At 42.3% G+C, this 7,378-nt stretch overlaps 1 protein-coding gene across 1 annotated transcript in view; it reads right to left on the bottom strand.

Annotated features, from left to right (window-relative positions):
• Positions 1 to 4,543, bottom strand: part of sema4bb (sema domain, immunoglobulin domain (Ig), transmembrane domain (TM) and short cytoplasmic domain, (semaphorin) 4Bb) — a gene marked incomplete in the record, with an annotated part of 71,310 nt that extends 66,767 nt beyond the window's left edge. Inside the window, 1 exon segment of the mRNA XM_014010424.1 lies at positions 4,370 to 4,543.
• Positions 4,544 to 7,378: the final 2,835 nt, after the last annotated feature.

The following is a 7,378-nucleotide window of genomic DNA, read 5'->3' as shown; positions in this document are numbered from 1 at the left end:
GGACACGACTGCAGCACTCATTTCAGCTAAAGAGCTCCTCTCCATCTGTTTCAGGTTAGTGGACATCATTCAGTAAACTGTCCCGTCGGGAAATATGTCGTTATGTCACACAGTGGAGTCTCTCTGATTGGTTGATGCTGCACGTCGAGCTGCAAAAGTTCAGATTTTCTAACTTCAGCGATTTGCYCCTCAGCGCGTCGAACGCTCAGATCGTTCAAATCGTTCAAATCGCGCTGCTCTAATCGCGCTTGAGGCGCCGCAGAACTTCCCGACATTGCTTGAAGCGCGTCCACCATAGACTGTGCATGTAAACCTGCTGCTCCTGATGCTGAAATCGCGTTCGGTGTGAACGCACCATAAGCCCCTTCGTTCATTTCAGTCCCCTACGGCTCTGACCAATCAAATCCTTTGTTGCGTGTCTTGTATCAAAACAAGATGGTGAAAAAGTCCACCTTGAAATCAAGGATTTTGCTTGAAATTTGTGTTATTAAAACCTATGAAATTATTTATTCATTTGAGGTGGCATCGCAAAAGCTGAAGGGGGAAATAGCAACGGCACCCAAAGCCTGATATATTCTCAGTCTGTTACAAAGTGAGTGGGTTCCCGCCACATTCAGTCACCACACAACCACCTGTTTGTTTGGATAGCTTGGACATGAATGGTAAATGTGTGAGAAGATGGATTTTGGAAGAACATCTCTGCTGGGCCCAGTCAACTCAAGGTCTCACATGACGGCAAATCTCCTGTAGATTTGTGTGATGGAGTGACACTGAATGAATCACGTCAAACAGAAAAATCCTACATGTGCGTAAATGTTCTTAAATGTAATTTCATTGTGCTCCAATGACAATAAAGTCATCATCAATCAATCGGTCAATCAAAAATGTGTCAAAGAGCTGATATAAAAGGGTAAAAGTTGTTCAGAGTAGTTCTTAAGCCACAGCAGATTTTCATTCACATTTTTAATATTTGTTAAATGTTTTAATATTTACACAAACTATTCTTTTCAAAGAACTTAGAAGCCAGGCTAAGGAAAACCAAACCCACCGAAGGGTTAATACGGTTAAAAAGAAACAAAACTGCAGTATTTTCCTTCAATAAAACTCCTGCTTATTCAGTTGAGCAGAAGTTTTTTTTCCTTCTAACAGCAAGCAGCTAATAAATTCCCCTCATCCTGCTGCAGGAATATGAATTCTTTGTTTTTATAGCTAAATATTTCCATGAAAAATGCTTCATCTTTATTTGGTTTCAGAGAGAATTAAACCACAACATCTGTGTCTGTTCCCAGATGAAATATAAGATTTGATTATCAAACAGCTTAAAAAAAACATTCATTACAGAAATCACAGTTCATCTGTTTCCTTTACATTTCTTTTAAGACAAGTGAAAGAAAGAGTTTTTCTCTCTGGAGAAGAACTTGTTACATAATGTTTCCATCCAAAGTCAACCACTTCAGATAAGCTCTCCTGTTAAGCCCTGCGGAGGGCACTTCTGACGACCTTGGACTCAGGCAGACAGACACAATCGTTCTTATTATCACCGGAGAGGCTCCTTTAGTTTTGAAGAGTCAGCTCCCAACTATACCACGCTCAGGTACCGACTCACAAAGAGTCTATGTCAGAGGAGGAAGCAGCGGGGAAATGTAGGAAACAGAAAATATGTAATACTTAGCACAAAGAAGAAGTAAATTTAGTTATTTGTTGTAACAATGCTTCTTGGTAATAAATCTTATCGCGGGCACCTGATTGGCAGCACCTGGGAGCACCAGAAGCTCAAAACAAGAGTCAATATCGCTGTTGCAAAATAAGCTGTTTGGCAGAGATTTAGCTCATTTTTTAGATGCACAACCCATATACTCAGCTCTATTGCTCATCCCACAAATGCATGTTCCTTACAAATTAGGCACCATTTAAAGGGAAATTAACAGACTTTCCAATAGAAAATGATTTATTGCCTAAAAGCATTAATACTAAAAAATTTATAATCCACCCAACGCAAATGTACTTACTTTTTGTGCTACGTTTAAAGTTCCTGTGACATGCTTATCCTTCAAATACAAAAGGTCAAAGAAAATATCTTAATTTTTAGGAAAATTGGCATAAAACGTGTGATTTAAACCATTTTGTCACATAACTGGCATATTTTCCTTTGAACTTGGCTCAGCTAAAGTGAAACAGGAAGTGACATCAAAGGAGAACTCTTTAAGAAAGGAAACTCCCTTGTCTTTATTTATTAAAACAATATTATGGGAACTTTGACTTTTCTTCATCTCTCTCTCTTATGGGGCTAGCATTATCTAAAGAAACATCAGAAAGTCCCACTGTCTGTGTTGTTAGCCGTTGTAGCAATGCTCTGTTCACATGCAGACGTTCCCCTTTGACATCACTTCCTGTTACTTCACAGGAAAATATCTCAACAACTGTTCATCTCAGTGGTGTGAGATTGCTTTAGCAATATGTTATCTATGTTATCTTTCCAAAAGTGCAATCACATTTATCACAAAAATTTAATGCCACAGGCCCTTTAAAGGCACAGTGTGTAGGATTTGTTGTTTTCAGCGACATCTAGTGGTTGAATCATCCTCCCTGGTCCTCCCCCCCCCCCCACCCCCCGGCTTCCAAACACAAAAGAGTTGCTACGGTGTCTCTCAGGTGTCAAAAACCTTTGATAATTCCAACCGCGATGTCTACCAGCAGCTTCAGGGCTAGTGATGTTTCAAGTGGTAAGATTATGAGCTTTAATAAGTAAAATTATCCCAGCTACAATGACAGACAACAAATATTACATTTATAGTATTACAACTAAAACCGTTTTTGACGCCGCCACCGCAGTTTGTCCTTCATGAGCCTTCGTAGACAAGATGGCGGCTGCCTGTAGTGGCGACCCACGATCATGGGGATATAAACAGCTTTTTACAAAGGTAAAAATAATAAAACAAGGTCTTTGTCTGCAATGATTAGACATGTTTTTTATTATTGTCATTAGTGATTATCTCAATTTTGGCTAAAAGAATTGACAAAATCCTACACACTGTTCCTTTAAGCTCTTCCTTGAACATCAGGTGCATTCAGAGTCCCGCTTTGAGACAACATCTAAACCCCTGTAGGGCCTGGCGGGGCATTTTCAGCAGGATCTGTAGCTTTTACTGAATATGAATGGCCTTCCAGCCGGAAGACAAACCCATGCCGGAGGACAGAGAATGAGGCTACAGCCATGAAAACTCATCAACTACGTGTGAAAACCAAGTGTGACTTTTCACAAACAGTGCCACACATTCCTCCACCTGACCCCCCTCACTGCCAAAACTCTGAGACCACACGCCCCAGTAAGGGATGGACAGCAATACTGGTTTCACACAGCCTCTGTCCTGGGTGTGACCTGGCCTCAGTCCAGAGAAATGACCGGCTTTCCCACATCTCAGCACAGCATGAGAGGCCGCAGAGGGTTCCTAAAACACGCACAGCCCCATCAAGTTTGTGTTGAGTTATTACTGCAGACACACAGCTACAGCAGCATGTTGTGTGTCTCTGCGTGATCTTTACCACAACCTCCACACATGCTGACCAGTCATTCCTGTGCAGTAGTTACAGGGGGTGGAGTGCAGGGCGTTTGTTTTGAGGGCTTCAATATGTGGTAGTGGGGTGGTGGTGGTGGGGGGGGGGTGGTGCATCCATTATAATGGTTTCTACTCACACTTCCAGAGAAACAGCAGAGTTTGTTTACAGTAATGATGTGGAGGAGGACCCTCCACCAGCTCAGAGCCAACACATGGACCTTCATGCTCCATCTGAGACCTGCTCCAGCAGACTTTACAAGAACACAAATGGAGATGTTTAATCCAGTTTCACACTGGTTTACAGTCAGATATGTCAGACTCAACACACTGGAGTCAGTTATTTAGAAAGAAAATATCAAAATGTGTCTTTAAAAGAAGTCATCTACAACAGAAAGGCTTTTCCCTTTTATTTCTCCCCATAAACCTTAAAGCTGCTTTTTTCTTCTTTCTTTTCTTTTTTCTTTTTTTCTAAACTGGATGCAAATAGCAGCTGTTTGACCTTTTGAAGGGACAGCAAACATACGGTTTTCTCCTCACCTGCAATGACAGCACAGCAGGACTGAAAGACTGAGGTGGATCAGTTTCAGACTTAAAGTCTGGACACTGTGAAACCGTCAGCCCAAAAATAAATAAATAAAACACATGTCACACTCTAGTGAGTAAAAAACACAAACTGTTTTGTTAAACAACCCCTCTCCACCGTTTAGAAAATCCAGAACGTTTTAAAAACATTGCTAAGTTGTAGTTTTGTTAAACGTCCCCATTTGTTTTCTGTAAAGGTGTGTTGTAACAGAGAGTAATAAAACTCTTACCAAACGAGCTGCGGAGAACAAAAAAAAACACTCCTTCCTTGGGAGGAGCCGACAAATAGGAGCAGAAAGTGATTAAAATCCTCACGAAGCGTCCAGACACCGACATTAACGGATACTTTTAATCCAGGAGACCGAGAACCAAGCGCATCATCCTCCTTCAACCAAACTAAACGCTGCTTTCAAAACCTACAAACTTAAGCTCCGCCCACCGCATCCCTGCACAAATCACAACCTCCAGATCTAGGCTCCGCCCACATCTGCTTCTGCACCAATCACAACCACAGCAGGAACAGATTTTTATCATCTGTGAGTCCAGAGAGAGTAAACTGTAGTGAACATCTGCTTTATTAACCTCAGATGGTTCTTTAACTTTGTAACAATAATTCCAGGGTAAGGGGAAAAAATAACATAAACATAATAAAAACATAATATAACATAATAAAAAATAATAATACTATTTTATATATTTTTTCCACAATAAACAGGTCAGTCAATAGTTATCTTAGACTAAATTAGAAAAATAAAATTTAAATCACTTACATTTTTTTTAAATTTCTTTATGGGCTTTTATTAAAAATCCTTTCACATTTTTTTAAATCAAAACAGCATTTTTTTTGGTTATTATTTTTTAAAATTTGTTCACCAAAACGATTTATTTTTGACACAAAAAAATCAAGTCTGGAATGTTTGGACATCCAGCACTACGGACACTCCCAATCCGGTAGCATGTGACGGTCAGTGGTGGGACATAGAGGTTTTATTGTTTTTATTTTTTTTTATCTTTTCATTTAAATTATTTTTTTCCAAAAATCTACTTATGTCCAGCACCAGTTTCTGTTCTTCACTAACTCAGAATCCACTAACTAAAAATATAGCTTTGTTAATGCTAAACATGTAAAAAAAAAAAAAAAATCTAGAGAATGCTAAAACTAAACAGATAATTATGTTAAACAAAACAATCTAGTGGAAGCTAATGCTAAACAAGTAAAAGTTAGTTAGTTAGCTGCTAGCAAACCTCCGTCCGTCCGTTTTCTGCCACTTATCCGGGATCAGGTCTCGGGGGCAGAAGCCTTCGCAGAGAGACCCAGACTTCCCTCTCCCCAGCCACTTGGGCCAGCTCGTCCGGGGGAATCCCAAGGTGTTCCCAGGCCAGCTGAGAAACAAAGTCCCTCCAGCATGTCCTGGGTCTTCCTCTGGGTCTCCTCCCAGTGGGACGTGCCCGGAACACCTTACAGGGAGGCGTCCAGGAGGCATCCTAACCAGATGGCCAAGCCACCTCAACTGGCTCTTCTCGACGTGGATGAGCAGCGGCTCTACTCTGAGTCCCTCCCAGATGACTGAGCTTCTCACCCTATCTCTAAGGGAGAGCCCAGACACCCTGCGGAGGAAACTCATTTCGACCGCTTGTATCCGTGATCTCAATCTTTCGGTCACCACCCAAAGCTCGTGACCATAGATGAGGGTAGGAACGTAGACCGACCGGTAAACCGAGAGCTTCACCTTCTGGCTCAGCTCTCGTTTCACCACGACAGACTGGAACAGCGCCCGCATCACTGCAGACACAGCACTAATCCGCCTGTCGATCTCCTGCTCCATTCTTCCCTCATTCGTGAACAAGACCCCGAGAAACTTAAACTCCTCCACTTGGGGCAGGACCTCCTCCCCGACCCTGAGGTGGCACGCTACCAGTTTCCAGCTCAAGACCATGGTCTCGGATTTGGAGGCACTGACCCTCATCCCGCCTGCTTCACACTCGGTTGCAAACCGCTCCAGTGAGAGCTGGAGATCAGGATCTGATGAAGCCAACAGGACCACATCATCCACAAAAAGCAGAGATGTGATCCTGAAGTCACCAAAACGGATCCCCTCAACACCTCGGCTGCGCCTAGACATTCTGTCCATAGAAGTTATGAACAGAATCGATGACAAAGGGCAACCTTGGTGGAGTCCAACTCTCAAAGGAAACGAGTCTGACTTACTACCGGCAATGCAGACCAAGCTCTGGTTTGTGTTGCCCAAAGCCTAGCGAACCTAAAGTTGGCAAAACCTAATTCAGCAGAAGTTTACCATTCTGCTAACGGTTTTCAAAGTGAGTGAAAAGGCTAATCTGCTAAACAAAACATTAGCTCCATTATGAAAGTTTAGCTCGTTGGTGGAAACATGCCCACCATGATGAACTGGATACCAGCTACTGCAGTCTGATCAGTTTGCTACTTATGTTCTGCTTTCGGTCAAGCCAATGGGAGAAGCTTTTTTCAGCTTTGGAGCGTCCAAATCTTCAGCTTCTGCTTTTCTTTTGTAAAATATGTTTATTTGTGCACAACACAAGTGTGTTTTTGCTCTTTTCATTCAAACTGGAACAATTTTGTCAGACGACATTTCAACAGCAGCATCAAGCTGCAGGACGTACTGCTTCCAGGGTAAGTTTAAAACCGTGTAATGGCTTTGTTGCTCTGAGTGTGGATGATCCTCCTAATTCTCAGGCTGTCCATCAAACAGTGACTGACAGCTGAGTGTTCAGCACAAAGAGAATTACAGGGGATTATGAACAACCGCAAAGACCTGAACACAACCAGACTCAGCCCTTCATGTAATCTCTTCTTGCTCCTAAAAAGGACAAAAGAGCTGCAGACTCCAGTTGTCTGGTGTCTCTTTAATAACTCAACACAACAATAAGCTGTGTGGCCTTTTTGCTCAGCTCGGAACATTAAACCTAAATTATTATCCTGGACTTATCCCAACGAGGAGCGATGCAGATAAAAATTCAAGCGTGACAGCAAACACTGCTCACACCTGCAGGGCAGAAGATGACGTTATAATTAGTGTCCAGATTTTTGCTTTCAGAGGCGGAGAGCGGAGTGGGAATTTGTCAGACAGTTTGAATGTTAACACGAAGAAATGTGATGACAACAACTGAACCAGGCGCAGAACGCCAGGGGTGGGGGTGGGGATGGGCTGGATCCTCAGCTTGATGGAGGCCTCATGGTTTATTCTGGAAACGCCGACACT

The sequence above is a fragment of the Austrofundulus limnaeus genome, unplaced genomic scaffold (genome assembly GCF_001266775.1).
Source record: "Austrofundulus limnaeus strain Quisiro unplaced genomic scaffold, Austrofundulus_limnaeus-1.0 Scaffold69, whole genome shotgun sequence".
Classification (NCBI taxonomy): domain Eukaryota; kingdom Metazoa; phylum Chordata; class Actinopteri; order Cyprinodontiformes; family Rivulidae; genus Austrofundulus; species Austrofundulus limnaeus.
Note: the sequence above shows the minus strand (reverse complement) of the source record. Positions and strands in the feature narration are given on the sequence as shown.